Source organism: Gavia stellata, chromosome 28 (genome assembly GCF_030936135.1).
Source record: "Gavia stellata isolate bGavSte3 chromosome 28, bGavSte3.hap2, whole genome shotgun sequence".
Taxonomy (NCBI): domain Eukaryota; kingdom Metazoa; phylum Chordata; class Aves; order Gaviiformes; family Gaviidae; genus Gavia; species Gavia stellata.
This window is the reverse complement of record NC_082621.1, coordinates 6,668,487-6,689,263: the sequence shown is the minus strand read 5'-3', so window position 1 is coordinate 6,689,263 and position 20,777 is coordinate 6,668,487. Positions and strand designations below refer to the sequence as shown.

General features: G+C 50.9%; 1 pseudogene; it reads left to right on the top strand.

Moving 5' to 3' along the window:
* LOC132319395 (feather keratin Cos1-1/Cos1-3/Cos2-1-like) overlaps positions 1-12,700 on the top strand; it is a 34,113-nt pseudogene extending 21,413 nt beyond the window's left edge.
* Positions 12,701-20,777: the final 8,077 nt, after the last annotated feature.

Here is a 20,777-nt window from a genome sequence, read left to right as displayed (position 1 = left end):
AACAATTATACTCCTTCTTCTGAGAGTTTTTTTGTGGAAGAAATACAGAACAGCACCCTTGCTTCCTTCTTCTGTGATGTTGTCTCCCACATGACAATGACCTCTCAGTACCTTGAACATCCTTGGGCAGTTAAAAGACTTCTATTGATATTCCTTAGACATATTGCTTCAGTTTTCTCTAAGGTCAACAAGCAATTTAGGAATATGACCCAGGTTCCACGAGAGTATGGTCATGGGTGGCACGGCATGTGGGAGAATATGGGCAGGTATCTAAAGAACTTCTCACCTCCAATGATCTGGACTTTCACCCCTGAACAATTACAGGATCCTGATGAAGTGGTAGAATGTTTGAAAAAAAAATGCCATGGCTACTCCAGAGAGGCACAACTTACCGCGCTGTGCTGGGCCCTGGCCAACATCTACCAAACACTGCTTGATACTATGCAGCACCCTCAGGGAGAAGAGAGGGGAAATAAATCAGGCACTGTATCCGTCGCCCCTGTAACTAAAAAGAAACAGTGGAAGCCGAAATCAGCTCGTTTAGTAAGGGATGAAGAAGCTTCTCCTAAGAGGGAAAAAGAATAAGAAGAGGCAGCCTCTTCTGCAGCAGAGCAGCCACAGGAACAGGACCAAGATACTGAGAAAATCAATGAAACGGAAACCACCCGCTCCCTATCCCTAAGTGAGCTACGAGATATGCGAAAAGATTTCAGCCGTCAACCAGGTGAGCTAATTCTCAGCTGGTTACTTCGATGCTGGGATATTGGGGCCAGTAGTCAGGAATTGGAGGGTAAGGAAGCCCGGCAGCTGGGATCGCTTGCTAAGGACAAGGCCATTGACAAAGGTATTGGAAAAAAGGCAGGAGTCCTCAGTCTTTGGCAGCGACTCCTCTCAAGTGTGAAGGACAGGTATCCTTTCAAGGAAGAACTCGCAAACTCTCGAAGGAAATGGACCAACATTGAGGGGGGCATCCAGTATCTAAGGGAATTAGCCGTGTTGGAGGTAATCTATAATGACCAGGCATGCAAAGACCCGGATGAAATCCAATGCACACGGTCCATGTGGCGCAAGTTTGTGAGAAATGCAGCAACGTCTTACACCCACACCCTGGCGATAATGAACTGGACAGACATTGAGGCACCAACTATAGATGAACTGGCCAGGCAACTCCGAGAATACGAAGATAACCTTGCTCCCTCCATGTGTGCTTGTGTCTCGGCTGTGGACAGACACAGACTGACTCAAAACATGTTTGAGCAAGCTGGGAAGGGTAGGTTTTCCTCATCCACTCCAACCAAAGCCTCGGCTATTAAGAGTCAGCTTTTCCCTGTTCAGGCGAAAGGTTACCGGTGGCGCACACCACGTGCAACCCTGTGGTTCTTCCTGCGTGACCAGGGGGAGGACATGAGGAAGTGGGATGGTCAACCTACCTGGAGACTAGAAGCTCGGGTGCAGGAATTGCAAGGAAAAACAACAGCTAAAAAGCATCTGTCCAGAAAAATGACTGCTCCAGTGTCTGTTGGACAAAGTAGAAGGGCTGACGGTACTTTTGATCCTGATGAAGGGACTTCTGTTATGCATGTACAAAAAACAAGTAATGAAGACTCAGACCAGGAATAGAGGGGCCCTGCCTTCGGCCAGGCGGAGGAAAGGGACAACCGAGTTTACTGGACTGTGTGGATTCGATGGCCTGGCACATCAGCCCCACAGGAGTATAAAGCTCTAGTGGATACCGGTGCACAGTGTACTCTAATTCCATCAGATTACAAGGGGGCGGAATCCATCTGTATTTCTGGAGTGACAGGGGGATCCCAAGAACTGTCTGTGTTGGAGGCTGAATTAAGCCTAACTGGGAATGAGTGGCAAAAGCACCCTATTGTGACTGGTCCAGAGGCTCCATGCATCCTTGGCATAGACTATCTCAAGAGAGGGTACTTCAGAGACCCAAAAGGGTATCGATGGGCTTTTGGTATAGCTGCTTTGAATACAGAGGAAATTAAACAGCTGTCTAGCTTGCCTGGTCTCTCAGAGGATCCTTCTGTGGTGGGGTTGCTGCAAGTTAAAGAACAGCAGGTGCCAATTGCTACCATGACAGTGCATCAGCAACAATATCGCACCAATCGAGACTCCCTGGTTCCCATCCACAACTTGATCCGTCAACTGGAAAGTCAAGGAGTGATCAGTAAGACTCATTCACCCTTTAATAGTCCCATATGGCCTGTGCAAAAATCTAACGGAGAGTGGCGGTTAACAGTGGACTATCGAGGCCTGAATGAAGTCACAACGCCACTGAGTGCTGCCGTACCAGACATGCTAGAACTTCAGTATGAACTGGAGTCAAAGGCTGCCAAATGGTATGCAACAATAGATATCGCCAATGCGTTTTTCTCGATCCCTCTGGCAGCAGAGTGCAGGCCACAGTTTGCTTTCACATGGAGGGGTATCCAGTACATCTGGAATCGACTGCCCCAGGGGTGGAAACATAGTCCTACCATTTGTCATGGGTTGATACAGAGTGCACTGGAACAAGGCGAAGCTCCCGAACACCTGCAGTATATTGATGACATCATTGTGTGGGGCAACACAGCGGAGGAAGTGTTTGAGAAGGGGAGAAGAATAATCCAGATTCTCCTGAAAGCTGGTTTTGCTATAAAACGAAGTAAGGTCAAAGGGCCTGCACAGGAAATTCCGTTTTTAGGAATAAAATGGCAGGATGGGCGTCGTCATATCCCAATGGATGTGATCAATAAAATAACAGCCATGTCTCCACCAACTAACAAAAAGGAAACACAAGCTTTCTTAGGTGTTGTGGGTTTCTGGAGAATGCATATTCCAGGTTATAGTCTGATCGTAAGCCCTCTCTATCGAGTGATCCGGAAGAAGAACGACTTTGAATGGGGCCCTGAGCAGCAGCAAGCCTTTGAACAAATTAAACAGGAGATAGTTCGTGCAGTAGCGCTTGGGCCAGTCCGGACAGGACAAGATGTGAAAAATGTACTTTACACCTCAGCTGGGGATAACGGCCGCACCTGGAGCCTCTGGCAGAAAGCACCTGGGGAGACTCGAGGTCGACCTCTAGGGTTTTGGAGCCGGGGATATAGGGGATCTGAAGCCCGTTACACTCCAACTGAAAAAGAAATATTAGCAGCATATGAAGGAATTCGAGCTGCTTCGGAAGTAGTTGGTACTGAAGCACAGCTCCTTTTGGCCCCTCGATTGCCTGTGCTGGGCTGGATGTTCAAAGGGAAGATCCCCTCTACGCATCACGCAACTGATGCTACATGGAGTAAGTGGGTTACACTGATAACGCAACGAGCTCGGATGGGAAACCCCGACCGCCCGGGAATCCTGGAAATGATAGTGGACTGGCCAGAGGGCCGAAACTTTGGAGTGTCACCAGAGGAGGTGACTCGTGCTGAAGAGGCCCCTCTGTATAATGAATTATCAGAGACTGAGAAGCAATATGCCCTGAGTACAGATGGATCCTGTCGTATTGTGGGAAAACATCGAAGGTGGAAAGCTGCTGTGTGGAGTCCTACGCGACAAGTTGCAGAAACTGCTGAAGGACAAGGTGAATCAAGTCAGTTTGCAGAGGTGAAAGCCATTCAGCTGGCTTTAGATATTGCTGAACGAAGGAAATGGCCAGTCCTTTATCTCTATACTGACTCATGGATGGTGGCAAATGCCCTGTGGGGGTGGCTACAGCAATGGAAACAGAGCAACTGGCAGCGCAGAGGTAAGCCCATCTGGGCTGCTGAATTATGGCAAGATATTGCTGGTCGGCTAGAGAACCTGGTTGTAAAAGTATGTCATGTAGATGCTCACATACCCAAGAGTCGTGCCACTGAAGAACATCGAAACAATGAGCGGGTGGACCAAGCTGCTAGAATTGAAGTGGCTCAGGTGGATCTGGATTGGGAACATAAGGGTGAGCTATTTATAGCTCGATGGGCCCATGACACATCAGGACATTTAGGAAGGGATGCAACATACAAATGGGCTCGCGATCGAGGGGTGGACTTGACTATTGATGCCATTGCACAGGTTATCCATGAATGTGAAACATGTGCCATAATCAAACAAGCTAAGCGGCTGAAGCCTTTTTGGTATAGAGGACGATGGCTGAAATATCAATACGGGGAAGCCTGGCAGGTTGATTATATCACACTACCACGAACCCGCCACGGGAAGCAGCATGTGCTTACAATGGTGGAAGCAACTACCAGATGGATGGAAACATACCCCGTGACCCATGCCACTGCCCGGAACACTATCTTGGGCCTTGAAAAGCAAATTTTATGGCGACACGGCACCCCTGAAAGAATTGAATCAGACAACGGGACTCATTTCCGAAACAACCTCATTAACACCTGGGCCAAGGAGCATGGCATTGACTGGGTGTATCACATCCCCTACCATGCACCAGCCTCCGGGAAAATTGAACGATACAACGCAATATTAAAAACTACACTGAAAGCAATGGGTGCTGGGACATTCAAGCATTGGGATACACATTTAGCAGAAGCCACTTGGCTAGTTAACACTAGAGGCTCTGCCAGTCGACCTGGCCCTGCCCAATCAAAGCCCCTGCACACTGTGGAAGGAGATAAGATTCCCGTAGTACATATAAGGAACTTGCTGGGAAAAACAGTCTGGGTTATTCCTTCCTCAGGAAAAGGTAAACCTATTCACAGGGTTGTTTTTGCTCAAGGACCTGGTTGCACTTGGTGGGTAATGCAGAAGAATGGGGAAGTCCAGTGTGTACCGCAAGGTAATTAAATTCTGGGTGAAACTAATCCATAATTTGAGTTATATGTTACAGGAATTACTATAGCAGGAACCACCTGAACCAATGGAGAACAAGCCTTACAAGAAGCAGTGCAAGTGCAGCAGTGACCCGACCTGAGCTAGCTGTGGTGCCCAATAACTCCATGCAATACAACACCTCTTCTCTCCTGAGTGACCACCATAACAGATGGAGCCCGAAGTTATGGACTACATGAACTCAATGGACATTTATGGACATTTTACAAATATTTCACCGGGGTGGTCCATAGACTAAGGGAAGGATATCTGTGTACTATATCAAAGGATGGGAAGGGTGATGATAGGGAATGAGAACATTTTGGATGGTGTGAGACCTGAACATGATGTAAATGGTATGGAATAAAGGGTGGAGAATGTGCTGGTTTTGGCTAGGATGGGGTTAACTTTCTTCATAGCAGCTAGTATGGGGCTGTGTTTTGGATTGTATGGGGCTGTGTTTTGGATTTGGGCTGGAAACAATGTTGATAAAGCAGGAATGTTTTAGTTACGGCTGAGCAGGGCTCACACAGCACCAATGCCTTTTCTGCTCCTCACACCACCCCACCGGTGAGTGGGCTGGGGGTGCACGGGAAGATGGGAGGGGACACAGCCGGGACAGCTGACCCCAACTGACCAAAGGGATATTCCATACCATATGACATCATGCTCAGTATATAAAGCCGGGGGAGGAAGAAGGAAGGTGGGGACATTCGGAGTAATGGCGTTTGTCTTCCCGAGCAACCGCTACGTGTGATAGAGCCCTGCTTCCCTGCAGATAGCTGAACACCTGCCTGCCGATGGGAAGTGGTGAATGAATTCCTTCTTTCGCTTTGCTTCTCCGCGCGGTGTTCTTTGCTCTACCTATTAAACTGTTTTTATCTCAGCCCATGAGTTTTCTCACTTTTACTCTTCTGGTTCTCTCCCCCACCCCACCTGGGGGGAGTGAGTGAGCGGCTGTGTGGTGCTTAGTTGCCAGCTGGGCTTAAACCACGACATAACCCAAAGATGACAATACATCAAAGAGTTAGTGATCCATGTGACAGATAACCTGAAGAGGCCCTGGCCTCTGCTGTGCTGTGCTACATGCAGAGCTTGGCCTTCAGGCCTGTGTTGTGCTGCGCAAACCCCTTGGCCAGAGGCCAAACTCAGAGGGCTGATTGTAACCAATGAGGCTGTAGGCAGCTCCTGCTCGGTGCCAGTGATTACACTACCTGGGTGTCCCTGCCTGTGTCTAAAGTGCACTAAGAAGCTGTCATGTGAATGGCATTTCTGCTTGACAGGAGAAATGATGAATAGAGCTGCTTTATTTTATGAAAATCCTCTGAAAGCTTGGCTGACCAAAACGGGGCAACACTTTCATGGGCAGGATCTACGTGGTGTGCTGTGCCCTGATTGGAGCAGCCTTCCCCAAAGCCTTCCCTTCCCCTGGGCTCAGCTTCACTCCCAACTTCTCTACCTCCTCCCTGCCGAGCGAGCGGCACAAGGGGAAAGGGTACCTCAGGTCCTTCTCAATGGTAATACCATCTGCAATTTCCTTGTAGAAGAGGAGCGAGCGGGACAAGGGGAAAGCAAGTGGGGATTGCGGTCAGTTCATTGCACGTTTTCTCTGCTCCTCCTTCCTCCTCAGGCTCTTCCCTTGCTTCAGCGTGGGGTTCATCCCACAGGCTGCAGTTCTTCACAAACTGCTCCAGCATGGGTCCTTTCCATGGGCTGCAGTCCTTCAAGAGCGCACTGCTCCAGCATGGGTGCCCCGTGGGGCCAGAGGTCCTGCTAGAAAACCTGCTCCAGCATCGGCTTCTCTCCATGGGCCACAGTTTCTGTCAGGAGATTGGTCCAGCTCGGCTTCTCCATGGGTTGCAGCTTCCTTCAGGGCATCTCCACCTGCTGCAGCATGAGGTCCTCCATGGGCTGCAGAGTGGATATCTGCTCCATCGTGGACCTCCGTGGGCTGCAAGGGGACGACCTCTGTCACCATTGTCTTCTCCATGGCTGCAGAGGAATCTCTGCTCTGGTACTTAAAGCGCCTCCTCCCACTCCTTCTTCACGGACCTTGGTGGCTGCAGAGTTGTTTTGCTCACATTTTCTCACTCCTCTCTTGCAGCTGCTGCACACCAGTTTTCACCCCTTCTTAAATGTGTTATCACAGAGGCACTACCAATGTTGCTGCTTGGCTCAGCTTTGGCCAGCGACGGGTCCATCTTGGAGCCAACTGTTGCTGGCTCTGTCGGACATGAGGGCAGCTTCTGGCATCTCCTCACAGAAGCCAGCCCTGCAGCCCCTCCACTACCAAAACCTTGCCAGGTCAACCTAATACACTGTCGTTATGCTCGTAGTATTATGTGCAGAAAATGTTTTGTGTATAGGAACCTACGCTGCAAGACAAACTCAACCAGCTCATGGTGACAGAGGAGGCTGCAGGCAGCTCCCTCTCTCTGCAGGCAATTACACCAGCTGCACCTGCATGCAAAACACAGGAAGAAAAAAGGCCAGCCCATCAATTAAAACCAGGGGGAAAAAGAAACCATGAACATTCACAGGGTAGCCAACCCCTTTTTTCAGCTGCTCCCTAAATTAATGTTGTTTCTGCATTTCTCTGCCTTTGGAAGAGAGGGTGTTTACCATAAAGTGAGTCTAGGGACAGGTTCACTACTACATCACTTCTGATGTCCCAGCCTCAGTGTCTGTAGCCTGAGGGGAGTCTGGCTTGTCCCAGACAGACAACCTTCTGCTGCCACATGAGTGTGTCACTGTGGCACTGCTCCCTTTGCAAGGGCAGGGGCTGGTCCCAGACCCTTGAGGAGATCACTAAGACAGGTGGGATCTTCTAACACTGCAGGATTTTTTCTCTTTCACTTGGAATATGGGAATTCTTGGAGGGGCTTCAGCAATGGGGACGTTCTCTAGTTTTTATATTATCCTTCACAGACAGACTTGAGACGTGGAGAGGCTCAATGTCTGGAAAGGCCATGACAGCTCTGACTCTGCTGTGGTTTCTCTCTGTCTTACAGTGCGAAAACAGCTGTCTGAGCCACTACCAAACCCTTGAGTTCACTAAAGCTGATGGGTGTGGCCAGTGACTGATTCATTGCCTTAACTGCAGGGTCTGAAGGACTTGCCTAGAATCATGTAGAGGGGCTGAGAGCTGGTGTCGCGAGTCCTGGTTCTCTGTGGTGCGTGTGCATGAGCGTGCTCACGTACATGTTCATCTGGCTGTGCTCATGTGTGCATTTGCGTAGGCCTATGGTAATACCCGTGCAAACGTGAGTGTGCCCAAATGTTCTCTGTGTGTGTGTGTTTGGGCAATTGCATCCATGAGTGTGTATGTGTTTAACACATGCACGTGCCTTCATGCAGGAGGGCATGAGTATGTGTGACCGGTCTGCATATACGTAATTGTGTGGGCATAGGTGTGTGTAGATGTGTGCTTTTGTGTGTGTACTTCTGTGTAGAGGAGCATGCATGTATATCAGTATGCAAATGCATGTGTGCAGGAGCAAGCATATGTGTAAGCAGGTCCGAATAACTGTGCGTACATGTTGGTATGGGGGGTGGCTGAGCATGTTGGTACGCACATGGGCTCCTTTGGAAATGTGTGTGCACACATCTCTTTACAAGTACACACGTATGAGTTGCTCTTTGGGTGCGTGTAAGCTCACGTGTGTGGTTGTGCCCGTGTGTGTGTGACTCTGTGTGTGCACTGAAGGGGAAATTCAAATTGGAACTGCTCTGCAGTGGTCATTTGTGACCAAGGAATGATGTGCCACAGAGGGCAAGAAGGCCCAAATGCAGAAGGGGTTAAAGTGGCTGGCAGTAGGGATGCCAGAGACAGAAGGACTCCCTGTAAGGGAGTGCAGTTTCCCTTGGTGAGGAGATAAGAAAGAGCTGCAGCATTGTCTTGCAGCAATCCTGCAATGTGAATGCTCAGTGGCCACCTTTGGGCAGCAGAGCTGGTGCTGGGGGATAGACCCAATGCCAGGCTGAGGTGCCCCATGCAACTGCTCACAGGACTGGTGCTGGTGCCAGTGTATATAAGGAATTGGCTCCTGACACATCTTCCAGACTTCCTGTAGAACTGCTTATGGTGGTAGGACTCTGTCCCATACATTGATCATTTAGTGTTTGGGTTCCTTGTTGTATCTAAGGAAAAGCATGTGTTTAATTTGCCTCAAGGGGTGCAATAAAAATTCCCCCCCAGCACATATATCTGTGAGTGTGCATATCTCTGTGTGCGTATAGCTGTGCATATGTGTGCACCCATGAGGGTACGCCAAAGACCTTGCTAAAGTCAAGGTACATCACAGCCAGTGCCCCTCCCCTTCCTTACAGTGCCAGTCACCTCCTCATAGAAAGCAATGAGGTTGGTGAGGCATGATTTGCCCTCAGTAAGCCCAGGTGAGCTGCTCCCAATCCCCTTCTTGCCTTTCCTGAGTTTAGGAAAGGCTTTTGAGAGTATTTGCTACGTCTTCTTTCCAGAGACTGAATAGAGGCTGTCTAGTCAGCTCCTTAAACACTCTTGGATGCATCCCAAGTGATCCCATAAACTTGTGCCTGTCCAAATAGTAGTAAGAGCTCCTTGGTTCTTCTTCTTCTCCTTTTGCTGCTAATAGGCTCACAGATACCTTTCTTGATTCCCTTCACCTCCCTTGCTAGTTTCCACTCCACCTGTGCTATATTCTTCACATTGCAGAAGACCATCTTTGTGCTCTCCTGGGACTCTGCACTCCAGGCCATTTTCCCATGGCATCTTGCCAAGCAGGTAGGTCCCTGAAGAGACTAAGATCTGCTCTTCTGAAGTCCGGGGCAGTAGTCATCCTGTTTGTCTTGGTCAGTCCTCTGAGGATCTTAAGCTCTGCAGTCTCCTGGTCACGGCAGGCAAGGCTGCCCCTGAATTTTACATCATCCAATAGTTCTTCCTCATCTGTGTGTAGCAGGTCCAAGAGAGCCTCTCTCCTAGTCTGTTCATGGATTGCCTGCATCAAAAATTTGTCTTCCATATGCCCCAGGCATGTCCTGATTTGCTTGTGCCCAGCCATTTTGGTCCTGCAGCAGACACTGTGGTGGTCAAAGTCACCCACGAGTACCAGGGCCTGTGACTGTGAGGCTTTCCCCGGGTGCCTGAAGAAGGCATCATCTGCTTCCTGTTCTTGAGCAGGAGGTGCATAGCACACTTGTAACTACACCACCACCTGTGCCATGGGGGAAGTGTGAGAGCCTCCCCTGCCATGCTGTCCCCTGGGCGTACCTCTTCTACCCCTTGTGCCAAACCTCCTCTTCAGCCTATGGTAGACCTCCCCCTCCCTCCCTCCTTTAAACTCCTCCTCCCTAGTTAAGACACTCTTGCCTCCCCTTGACAATCACCTTCCACTCCTGAGCAGCAGTCCTCACTCTTCCAAGAGGGCACACTGGGGACAGAAGCCAAAGCTGCCAGTGCTGCCACACCCTCTCCTGCCATGCACGCTGTCCAAATGAGCTCTGGAAGGAGAGGGATTCTCTTCTGACTTCCGTGCCATGCTTTGCATCTCAGTCTTAGTAAATATAGGTAATTAAGGGGTTGTGAGTGAAATGGATCAAGATCCCTTCAGCAGATAGGTCCTTCCAGCCCTGTGGGACCAACTCAGATTCCAAAGACATCCTCGTGTAGAGGTTCTTTCAGCCCAAACTCACTGTGCTGGAGGGAAGGAACTCACAGAGTCATCTTTGTTCTCAGCAAAATACCCATAATCGTAGAATCATAGAATCACATAGAATTGTTTGGGTTGGAAGGGTCCTTGAAAGACCATCTAGTCCAATCCCCCTGCTGTGAGCAGGGACATCTCTCACAACCAGATCAGGTTTCTCAAAGCCCCATCTAACCTGACCTTGAACACTTCCCACGATGGGGTATCCACAATGTCTATGGGCAACATCTTCCAGTGTCTCACCACCGTCATGGGAAAAAAATTCTTCCTTATGTCCACCCTAAATCTACCCACTTTCAGTTTAAAGCCATTGCCCCTTTTCCTGCCACTACAGGCCCTGGTAAAATGTCTTTCTCTGCCTTTCTTATAAGCCCCCTTGAAGTATTGAAAGGCCTCAAGAAGGCCTCCTCAGAGCCTTCTCCTCTCCAGGCTGAACAACCCTACCTCTCTCAGCCTTTCTTCATAGGAGAGGTGTTCCAGCCCTCTGAGCATTTTCCTGGCCCCCCTCTGGACCCGCTCTGACAGACTCTACAGGCTCCTCCCACAGTCAGTGAAGGGACATCAGCTCACACATGGGACTTAGCCCATCCTAAAGCAGACGTGCACGGCAAATCGGACGAATCATCTTTCTGGAGGCACTGATTCCGCAATTGAGCAATGGTGGCCTCTGAACTCCCCAGCTAGCATAAGCTCACTGCAGGGCCTGCACACCTGGTCACGTGTGCATGGCTTCCTTCATAATGTGATCAGAAGTGAACCCACAGGCTGTGCTACCAGAGCCTACAAACACCTCTATCCCATGGCTAAGGCCCATATCCATGTCCACGGTACTCAGGGATGGACAGAGAGCAGGGAAAGGGCTTTTGTGGGGGTGAATGGGCTCAAGCTGGGCATGTTACTGTCATCAGCTGCATCTCCCGCTCTCTCCGAGCGCAGATAAGTCTTCCCTCAGCCATGCTGAACCCTTGGACAAAGGACATGCAGAAGATAACTCCGTCAAGCCCAACACCTGTGCAGTATCCCTGGTCAGTGTAGACAGACTCTCTTTAGGTGTCTTGAGGCTTCTCAATTAACTCTAGGTGACTAGAGGTCTAGATTTTTGTGTGCGTGTGTGTATGTGAGTCATCTACACCAGATATTTAGTCTATCTTGAATGTCCTTTACTGGACTCCTCCAGCATGTGAGACGAGACCTGTGCCCACGCTGACATGTTTTGCTCCAGAAAGGCTTGGGCCTCTCATCCTGTCACGGAAAAGCTGCCTTCAGCAGGGAATGTGCCTGGCATAAAGCAGGAAATGAGAAGACAGCAATTCAGGAAGCCAAAACACAGCCCATAGCATTAGCTGGGATGTTTTGCATTCAAGGTGAGCTTGTCAGGAAATAATCACCTCCACAAGGGATGCCTCTGGCAGCCTGGGGCAGTAAAGGGCCATGATAAAAGCCAGCCCAGCTCCTTGCTCTCTCATCCACTTCTCTTGCCTCCTTCTCCTTGGGAGTCAGGTGAGTCTGAAGCCCCGTCTCCTTCTCTGCTGTCTCTAAAAGGAGGTCTCACTTCAGTGGACCTCTCAGCTGATTCCAGGTTTGTTCTATGCCAGATCTTGGGGCTGCTTGTCAAGGGAGAGGGAAGTGGGGAGAAGGTTAGACATGGAAGGAAGCTGGGACTATACTGAGGTGGCTTCTGGACTCAGGGACTAGGCAGTAGCTGCATAGGAGCTAGTAGACCTTTTGGGGCCCTGGTATGACAAGGCCAAGAAGCCCTCATATGTCTCTGCACAGCCTCCACCTCCCGGCCTGCATGTTCTTTGGTTCCCTCATGGTGTGGTGACAGGCTGCTCCTCATGCATGCCCATGTTTTCCTTCCTTCCTGCCTTCTCTCCCAGGTGCACCTCAGGCCCCAAGACATGTCCTGCTACGACCAGTGCCAGCCCTGCCAGCCCTGCCAGCCCTGCGGCCCAACCCCGCTGGCCAACAGCTGCAATGAGCCCTGTGTCAGGCAGTGCCAGAACTCCACCGTCGTCATCCAGCCCTCTCCCGTGGTGGTGACCCTGCCTGGTCCCATCCTCAGCTCCTTCCCGCAGAACACCGTTGTGGGATCCTCCACCTCCGCTGCTGTTGGCAGCATCCTCAGCTGTGATGGAGTGCCCATCACCTCTGGCTGCTGTGACCTCTCCTGCATCACTAGCCGCTACTGCGGCAGGAGGTGCCCCCCCTGCTAAAGATGCTGGCAACGGCCTCAGATAAGGACCCCCAGGAACTCAGAAAATGCTGCTTGACACAGGATCAAACTCTGTGCCATTGTTTTAGGAGCAGCTGACCATCTCTGGCTTGTCCTGCAAGGGCAGACTGGAAGGGGCAGCCTGGGCCTTCTGAAAACATGGCCAATGTCTAACTTTCCTGTCTTCCAATCACCCTTTTTCTCTCTTTTCTTTGTATTCTTGTGCTCCCCTCAGAGCTTGCTGTGAGGACCCCAGAAACCAGCCTGGAGTCACCTGCTAGCCTGTCTCCTTCTGTGAGGCAGGTCAACAGGAAAAGGGGAACAGAGTCTTGGCTGCTCCTCCTCCTCCCTGCATTGGGGACCGTCACTTGGAGTGACTTCATTTCCCTCTTTCGACTCATTAAAAAATTGCTGCAACCCTGCCTGTGTCCCTTAGGTGGTCTTTCCATCTGCGCACTGACTGCTGAGGGAGAAAGACCTTGCTTTGGAGGGGCATTAGTTGGGGGCACAGGAGGACCCTTCATCACTCCTAGAGGCATTGGAGGGCGGGACAAACTGCAGCAAGTCCTCTTTCAGGGATTGCCTCTTGAGGCTGAGGAAGACATCCCTAGTTACTCCACAGCCAATGGCCATTAGTCCTTGCCTTGCTGCGTCTCTGCTCAGAAATAGCCCCCTGGCCCTGGAGCACACCATATGAACAGGAATCCTGACAACTGCTGTCTTCCAGAGAGGAACTGTGAGCATGTGGGAGGCCCCAGGGAGGTCAGCAGTCCCACAAGCCCTTGGGGAAGAGTGGTGCTCTTGCTTTGGCTGGAGCTGTGAAGATGATGTGAGAATATGCGAGAGTATGTTGCCAAAGGATGGCTGGATTTGAGAATGGGTGAATAGTTTTGGGGATGGCCCACAGTCCCTACTCCACCTGCCCCTCTCCTCCATCACCCGATTTTGGGGCCATGGTCTGCATGCCTGGGCATAGGCAGCAGGGACCCTTTCCCCATGCAGCCCTATCACCCTTCAGCACAGCACCCGTACCCGCTCCAGCTGATTTGCAGGCACCAGATACATTTTTTCCACATAGTCCATCTCTGTTTTACCAAAAGCCAAGCAGAAGAGCAAAACTTAAGTCCTCCACAAATTTGCTAAACGGGTATTTCCAGAGCACTTCCTGATACAGCGGTTGCCAGCAACTGTAACACCACAGAATATTCTCAGGCATAACAGACAGCAAGCAGCTGGCATTTGTCAGTCAGCAAGCAGTTGCAAGTGAGCCTGCTGCACAGCATCAGAGCAGGTGAAAGGGAGGTAGGATTATCCCTGAGACACAGCAGCTTGATGAGCCCCAGACCCCAAATGCAGTGGAGAAGCTGGCAGTGTCTCCCCATAACATTAAGGTAAGTGCAACCTCTGGGCAAGGGGAAGGGAAGGAAGAGAAAAGAATATTTCAGTTGCAAGGGACCTACAATGGTCTTCTAGCCCAACCGCCTGACCACTTCAGGGCTGACCAAAAGTTAAAGCATGTTATTAAGGGCTTTGTCCAAATGCCTCTTAAACACTGACAGCCATGGGACAACGACCACCTCTCTACGAAGCCTGTTCCAGTGTTTGACCACTCTCTTGGTAAAGAAGTGCTTCCTAATGACAAATTTGAACCTCCCATGATGCAGCTTTGAACCATTCCCATGTGTCCGGTCATTGGATACCAGGGAGTAGTGATCGGCACCTCCCACTCCACTTCCCCTCCTTAGGAAGCTGTAGAGAGCCATGAGGTTGTCCCTCAGCCTCCTTTTGCCAAACTAGACAAACCCAGTGTCCTTAGCTGCTCCTTATAGGACATACCTTCCAGTCCTCTCACCAGCTTTGGTGCCCTCCTCTGGATGCATTCAAGTACCTTCACGTTCTTATTAAATTGTGAGGCCCAGCACTGCACACAGTATTCAAGATGAGGCCACACCAGCACTAAATACAGCATGATAATCACCGCTCTTGACTGGCTGCTTATACTGTTTTTGACGCACCCCAGGATGCGGTTTGCCCTCTTGGGTGCCAGGACACCCTGCTGACTCCTATTGAGCCTACTGTCAACTAGCACCCACAGATCCCTTTCTGCAGGGCTGCTCTCCAGCCACTCCTCTCCCAGGTTATACTTGTGTCCGGTGTTAGTCCATCCAACATGCAATATCTGTCATTTGGTCTTATTACATTTCATGCCATTGATGATTGCCCGGTGTTCCAAACTATCTAGATCCCTCTGCAAGGCCTCTTGTCCCTCAACAGATTCAGCAGCACCTCCCACTCTGGTATCATCAGCAAAATTGCTCATGGTGACTTCAACTCCTGCTTCCAGATCAGTGATAAAATTATTGAACAGACCTGGCCCTAGAATTGAGCCCTGAGGAACACAGCTGGTGACTGGTCACCAGCCAGAAGTAGCCTCATTTACTACAACCCTTTGAGCCCTGCCCTTTAGCCAGTTCTTCACCCAGCGCACCGTGTACCTGCTCATCCAACAGTTGGACAACTTGTCCAGAAGGATGCTGTGAGGGACACTATCAAAAGCCTCACTAAAATCCAGAAAACCTACATCCACCACCTTCCCTTCATCCACTACGTGGGTGACCTTATCATAGAAGGCTATCAAATTAGTTCAACAGCACTTTCCCTTTGTGAGATCATGTTGTCTGTGCCTGATGATTGCATTGTTCTTTAAATGCCTTTCAGTAGCACCCAGTATGATCTTCTCCATAATTTTTGCAGGAACTGAGGTGAGACTAACTGGTCTGTAGCTTCCTGGGTCTTCCCTCATGCCCTTCTTGTAAACTGGAATAACGTTGGCTAGCTTCCAGTCAGCAGGGACCTCCCAGACTCCATAGACCCTTGGCAGATAATCGAGAGGGGTCCTGCTGTAACATCCACCAGCTGATGCAGTACTCGGGCATGAACCCCATCTGGCCCCATGGACTTATGAACATTCAGCTGATACAACTGATACTGGGCAGCCCAAGGTCTGCCAGTATTATTAAAGAATGAGGCAAAAAAAGCACTGAATGCCTCCGCTATTTCTCCATCCCTGTTAGTTAGGTGACCATCTTCGTCAAGTATCAGTCCAATGTTTTCTTTAGACCTCCTCTTGCTATTAACACTCTTCAAAAAGCCTTTCTTGTTGTCTGACACAATACTGGCTGATTTCAACTCTAATTGAGCTTTGGCCTTTCCTGTCATCTCCCTGCATATGCAAACGACAGCTCTGTAATCTTCCTGCGAAGCCTGACCTTCCTTCCAGAGACCGTACAATTTCTTTTTCCTCTTGAGTTCCAAGAGGAGTTTCCTGTTCAGCCGCACTGGTCATCTGCCCCACTTGCTGAACTTGAGACACAATGGAATGCCTGCTCCTGTGCTTTTAGAAGGTTGTTCTTCAAAACTGAACACCACTCGTGGATTCCCAAGCCCTCCAAAGCAGATTCCAGGGGACAACCCCAGGATGGAAGCTGGTGACTACTGGCACCAAGCGGAAGGCTCCTGCCCCACCTAAGGGCTTACTACTCCAAAACAGGTTCACTGCCCTCAAAGTTAAAGAGGAACCAGATATGCCTTGAAGCAAAGGATGTGGCCCACCTGACCCTAAACCACGCACGGCCACCAGGAAGAAGCAGTGAGTGATCCTTGTGCGTGACTCTCTGCTGCAGGGGACAGAGGCACCGATCTGCCAACCTGGCCTATCATCTAGAGAGGTTTGCTGCCTGCCAGGGGCCTGGATCCCAGATGTTGTGGAGGGACTGCTAAAGCTCACTTTTCTCGCTGACTACTACCCCCCACAGTTATTCCTTGTGGGCACAGGGGAAACCTGGACAATACCAAAAGTGATTACAGAGCTCTGCAGGAGGGTAGTCAAGGGCATGGGGCCCCAGGGGCTGTTGTCCTCAGCAGTGGTGGTGAGGGGAAAGGGTGTGAGGAGGAGGACACTGATAATGCAGGTCAACAATTGGCTGTGGAAGTGGAGCTGGCGACAGGGGTTTAGGTCCTACAACCATGGGACCGTTTGCCAATCAGCATCTGCTCAGGAGAGGTGGGATCCACCTCACCGGGTGGGGCAAAGTTACCTTTGCAGTAGTATGGCTGACCTGGTAAGGAGGGCTTCAAGCTCAGAATGACGGGGGAGGGAGAGAGTAACCTGCAGCCCTGTGAGGGAGTGATGGACACAGTTGATGAGCAAAGGGCCTGGGGTGATGTGCCAGGAAGGGATCACCAGAACAAGAAAACAGGGCTGAAGTGGGGTCACCTCTAGCAGTTGCATGTAAGCAGGGAAGTGCCTACAAGGCCTCACTGTGGAGAAGTCCCCAAAACCCTTTCTAGGAAGTCAACACGCTGGGGTGCCTCAGTCAAGTGCCTGTACACTAATGCACGCAGTATGGGGAATAAAGACGAGGAGTTAGAGATCTGTGTGCAGTTGCAGGGCTACAGTCACGTTGGGGTCACGGAGACAGGGTGGGATGGCTCCCGTGTCCGGAGTGTTGCAATGGAGGGATACAGGCCCTTTTTGAAGGACAGGCTGGGAAGACGAGGAGTGGGACTTCCCCTTCTGTGAGGGAGCAGTTGAATTGCATGGAGCTCTGCCTGGGGATGGGTGATGTGCCAACGGAGAGCCTTTGTGTAAGCATTACAGAGAAGAAAGGTAATGGTGACATTGTGGTGGGTGTCTGCCACAGGCCGCCTGGCCAGAAAGTACCAGTGGATGAGGCCTTCTAGAGGCAGATAGGAGCAGCCTCACATTCACAGGACTTGGTCCTCATGGGGAACGTCAACCACCCCAATATCTGCTGGAGGGACAACACAGCAGGACGTAAGCAAGCCAGGAGGTTCCTGGAGTGCACGAATGACAACTTCATCACCCGAGTGATAGAGGATCTGATGTGAACAGATCTTCTGCTGGACCTCATATGCACCAAGCAGGAAGGGCTTGTTGGGGATGTGCAGATCAAAGTCAGCCTGGGCTGCAGTGACCACGAAATGGTGGAGTTCAGGATCCTGAGAAGAGCAAGGAGGCTAACTACAAGCTCACAACCCTGGACTGTAGGAGAGCACACTTCCTTCTCTTTAAATGGCTGCTTGGAAGAGTGCCCTGAGATATGGCCCTGGAGGCCAGAGGGGCCCAGGAAAGCTGTTTAATATCCAAGGGCCACCTCCTCCAAGCTCAAGAGCAGTCCATCCCAATGAGCAGAAAGTCAGGCAAGCATGCCAGGAGGCCTGCATGGATGAACAAGGAGATCCTGGCAAAACCAAAACACAAGAAGGAAGCGTACAAGAGGTGGAAGCATGGACGGGTAAAGTGGAGTACAGAGACACTCTCTAAGCATGCAGGGATGAGGTTAGGAAAGCCAAAGCGCCACTGGAACTGAATCTGGCAATGGATGTCAAAGGCAACAAGAAGGGCTTCTGCAAGGACACAGGTAACAAAAGGAAGGCTGGGGGAAATGTGGTCCCACAGCTGAATGATTGGGCCTTCTCTGCTGCTGCACAGCCTGACAACACAGGACATGGAAAGGGTGAGGCACTGAATGCTGCCTTTGCCTCAGTCTAGAAGAGCAAGATCAATCTTTAGGAAACCCAGGTCCTTGAAACCAGGGAGGAAGTCTAGAGCAAGGGAGATGTACTCTTGCAGGGAGAGGATCAGGTTGGCAACACTTAAGCAAACTAGAGATCTCCCTCAAAATTTTTACATCTTGTAGGCAATGGTAACTCAGGTGTTTTGCAAGGCAAAAGTCTTCCCCTGATTATCTGTGTGCCATGCCAAGAAGTGATTTTTCTCTTCAGGCATCATGCTGTCCACCCCATAATTTCCCAGCGGTAGAAGAGGGCTGACATAACTTTGGTTTTCAGCAGTGTTGAAAAATGGGGGAAAATAGCCTTTGCAGTCCTCGATATCCAAAGTTTGGGGACGGTTGCTTAGTTTCATGAGTAAAAGATGAGGAGTCTATGAAACCCAGCAGTGCAGTCCACCTGCACTGTACAAGTAATCAATGGAGTGACTGTGTTGGTTAGGGAGGGAAAGAGAAAGACATGGCATGTCCTCAGAGAAAGAAGCCTTTGGGTGACCATGCAAGGACTGCAGGGCCCCTTCCTGTCAACGTGTCCACAGGCAACCCCACCAGTTTGCCCCAGGTCAACACCCCTTGCCTGTACTGCACCCATCCGGCACTTGAGCTGAGGCTTCTGTGGGTACTGACGCATTCCTGCCCCTGAAATCCTGGGGCCTCTCAATCCCAGCACTCAGAAGAAGCCTCCATGAAGGAATGGGTACGGCATAAGCCAGGAAATGAAAAGGTGGCATCGGGAAAACAACCACTCAGCACATGTCATTAGCTGGGATGTTTTTCGTTCATCATGAGCACCTTAGAAAATTGCCACTTCCATAGAAGCTACCTCTGGGCCTGGGGTGGGTCAGGGCCATCATAAAAGCCAGCCCAACTCCTCACTGCCTCATTCACTTCTCTCACCTCCTCCTTGGGAACCAGATGAGTATGAAGCCCTCTCCCCATGCCCGTTTTCTGCTTTTGTGTGTTCCTCCATCCTATGCTGGGTCGTGGTAGTGCTTGAGAGGGGGAAGAAGGGTGAAAACCTGACTCAGAGAGTGTCCGGAACTTGGCTGAGGGGGCTTTCTTTAAAGAGGTAATCAGCAGCCTCGTTGAGCCTGGCAACACTTTGCAGTAGTGTGTCAGGATGAGGCCAAGAAACCCTTTTGCTTTTCTGCCCAGGTTCTACCTCCTGGCTCAGCAGGTGCCTTTCTAACACTCATGGCTAGGTGACAGACTTGTGGTGGGCTGCTGCTCACATGTCCCTGTGCTCTGATTCCTCCCAACCCTCTCTCCCAGGTGCACCTCCAGCCTCGAGACATGTCCTGCTACGACCAGTGCCTGCCATGCCGGCCCTGTGGCCCGACCCCACTGGCCAACAGCTGCAATGAGCCCTGTGTCAGGCAGTGCCAGAACTCCACCGTTGTCATCCAGCCCTCTCCCGTGGTGGTGGCCCTGCCTGGCCCCATCCTCAGCTCCTTTCCACAGAACACCATTGTAGGATCCTCCACCTCCGCTGCTGTTGGCAGCATCCTCAGCTGTGATGGAGTGCCCATCACCTCTGGCTGCTGTGACCTCTCTGGCATTTCCAGCCGCTACTGTGGCAGAAGGTGTCCCCCCTGCTAAAGCCACTGGTGGCAGCCCAGACAAGGATCCCCAGGAATCTAGAAGCTAATACTGGACTGAGGACAGAACTGCTGGCCATTGATTTCAGAGAAGCTGAGCATTCAGTGCTGCCCTTTCAAAGGAGGGCTGCTGAGGCTCTCTGAAAACATGGCCAAAGTCTAACTACCTTGCCTTCCACTTTATCCCATCTCTTTCTTGCCCTAAGAACCCCAGAGCCAACCTGAGGCATCTGCTGGCCCCCTCCCTCCATGGGGCAGGCAGCTGGATGCCCAGTGGGATCTGCACCATGGGTGATGGGCAGACTTTCTGCAGCTGCTGGTGCTCTCCCTGCACTGGCCGCCTCCTCTACAGGTGAACTCGTTTCCCACCTCAGAGTCATTAAAGTTTTCTGCATCCCAGCTTCTGCCTCCACATAATCCTTTTCTTGGTGGACATTGTCTCATATTGTCAACAAAGAAAGGCATTGCCTTGGGTGGTGGGGCGTAAGGGGTGCAAGCGAACCTTTCATCATTCCCAGAGGAAGGGGAGGATGGGACACAGAGCAGTGGGTCCCTTCCAGTTACTGTCCCTTGGAGCTGAGGAAGACATCCTCAGCTCCTCCAAAGCCAGTGGGCATCAGGCTCTCTATTCTGGCATATCTGCTCAGATACAGCCCCTGGGCCTCAGAGCATGTCCTGCAGAAGGGAAGCGTGACCACTGCTGTCCCCTAGAGAGGAGCCAAGTGATGTTGGAGGCTCTGAGAGGTCAGCAGCTCACAAGCTTGTGCTGAAGGGACTTCCTCGTGCTTTGGACAGCCCTGTTCTGGGAAAAGAGGCTCCATCAGAAGTTGGATGGAATGGTGTTGCGTGGGAAGGAGCTGAGCATGGGGCCAGGAAGGGTCACCAC